Here is a 2,500-nt window from a genome sequence, read left to right on the forward strand (position 1 = left end):
AGATACTTCTTCATGCCTTAAATTCCCCCCCCAAGATGTCGCTGTCGGCCCACCACTGTGTCCGTTAGCTCAAGTTACTAAAGAAAGCGTTGGTTGCCCACCTACACCATTTATAGCCAAGACAGCCGAGAGTGGCCGACTGTTGACGACATCTCACGAGCGGAAATGGTCTTTCTCTTGTCCGAAAGTCTCTTCCTGCGGCTTTTGGTATTGAAATGCCCCTCGAACCGACCTGACGTTGCAACTGTTCCTTGTGATGCTAATGGAAATCGCTTTTTGGAGGTGGCCATCCCTAGAGGACGCTTTCGCATTCCATAGTTCGTTTTGCTCTTCTCCAACAGCTTCTGGATGTTGACAGGGACCGTGCGTCTTCCTTCGTTATCTCTATGTCGCGTCTTTAGATGACATTTAGCACCACGGTGCTAAATGCGTAATCATCATAAAGACCATAGAAGAGTTGGTAAATAAAAGTCTTCGAACTGTGAAGTCGCATCGTTGGTATTGTCAGCTGACGTAGACTTCAAGTCTCTTGACAGTGAAACAGATGAATAATAAGTTTCCAAAACAGTGGCAAAATGATATCAGATCTTTTCGCTATCAGTTAGAGGAATTTGACTGCAATAAAAACAGCGTGAGATTCAGATTATAAGTAATATGTTGAAAATTTCTTTATTGAATAATTTCGAAACCTTTCATGGATAATAAATTTGACAGTATTAAACAATTAGTTATACTTACAGTGATAAGGGAATCAATGCTTGAAAGACTGTTTAAAGAGAGTAAGAAGTATGATAGAAGGGTTATATTTAAGTAAATGGGGTAGCATAGTATACAGATGCAAGTAATAGGGCATACCTAGTTGTTCTTACATGACCACACTGGGTCATGCGGCCTCTACGAAAGTGTGCACTGAAGTGAATGTTTGAAATATGTATATCAAATAAAGTAAATTTACATTTGAATGGACATGGATAGAAATTTGTTTAAGCCTGATGCAGAGGAAAGTTTTAATTTTAGGAAGGAATAGAATAAATCCACGTAAGGGATAGAGATGACGTAATGTAATTAACAATCACTTTCGTGTATTTTTTTCATCACGTGTCATTTCAGCTTTATGTACTACAATTTGTTTGCTGTTTGGTTCTTTTTGTTGTTGTCTTTATAATCTTTGCAATAAACAGTGATTTAAGTAATTCTTTTATACATCTAATTTCAAATGCTTCAGAATAAAATGAAATTAATTCAATGCATAAATAATATTAATCGAAGGAACAGACTTTATATAATGACAATCGAATAAGCACTAAATTACAGGTCCTACAAATATACTAATAAAACAAAAATCAGAGTATATCAATTCTGTATGGAAATATAAATAAAAAACTACAGGTGCAACAAATATGAAATGCAAATGCAAAAAAAAAAAAAAAAAAAAAAAAAAATCGAGGTATATAAATTCTGCATGGAAATATCAAGCAAATTTTCTACGGTTGACCAAAGAAAACATCAATGCCAAATAAAAATCGCAAAATAAAAATCGGCGCCAACTATATAACAATGACTCAGTTTCTCGCTTGGTAAGAGACAGCATTCTTTCTAATGACTCAGCCATCGGGAATAATAGACCCACATCCGAACTCCGACATCGCTGTTGTCGTTGTTCTTTGTTGTTGTTTTTGATGACGTCTCTGCTGCTGTTTGTGGTCGCCGGTGTTAACATCCAAAATTCGTTGTTTGCGATACGGAAATAAACAAATTGATAAGTGAGTTCCCGTTTTCTTTTTGTTCTTTCGTCTTCTTGAACGTGGTCAGCAAGGCAGGTGAGGGATAGATATGGGAGTATAGAGGCTTTCAGTTCCGCTCTATTTTCTTTAAGATGTCTTTTTATTATTATCACGCCTCAGGCATTTTTATAATTTTGACACAGAAAACTACTGCAATCATATAAAGTATTCTCTATGAAGTGTTTGTCGGTCAGCCAACTCTCTCTCTCTCTCTCTCTCTCTCTCTCTCTCTCTCTCTCTCTCTCTCTCTCTCTCTCTCTCTCTCTCTCTCTCGTCCATGTGCATTCGTTTTTCCTTCTGTATCATATATATTCGATTTCTACTAATTCTTACTACTAATTCTTCAGCATTTCTCTTCCCATTTCTTTCCATCTCTAATATTCTAATGATATGTAATGTCAACTAATTCATGGTTTCTTACACTTTTACGTCACATAAGATCAACATTTATTTGATTCATGAAGACATTTATTCCTCTCAAATACGTTACAGATACGATCTCGACTATAACATAAAATCATCTTACATATCAGTCTTCGGCTTAAGTACGTAATAATTTTTATTCTATGCGCGAAAAGTTTATAACTCTCTCTCTCTCTCTCTCTCTCTCTCTCTCTCTCTCTCTCTCTCTCTCTCTCTCTCTCTCTCTCTCTCTCTTTAATATTATCAAGAAATTGGTAGTGGTGCTTTTAACTACAGCATAAAGGATGGAAGTG

At 36.2% G+C, this 2,500-nt stretch overlaps 1 protein-coding gene across 2 annotated transcripts in view; it reads right to left on the reverse strand.

Annotated features, from left to right (window-relative positions):
* LOC137650260 (paramyosin, long form-like) overlaps nucleotides 1–2,500 on the reverse strand; it is a 164,847-nt gene that overhangs the window by 130,390 nt on the left and 31,957 nt on the right. The window lies entirely within an intron of this gene.

The sequence above is a fragment of the Palaemon carinicauda genome, chromosome 11 (genome assembly GCF_036898095.1).
Source record: "Palaemon carinicauda isolate YSFRI2023 chromosome 11, ASM3689809v2, whole genome shotgun sequence".
Taxonomy (NCBI): domain Eukaryota; kingdom Metazoa; phylum Arthropoda; class Malacostraca; order Decapoda; family Palaemonidae; genus Palaemon; species Palaemon carinicauda.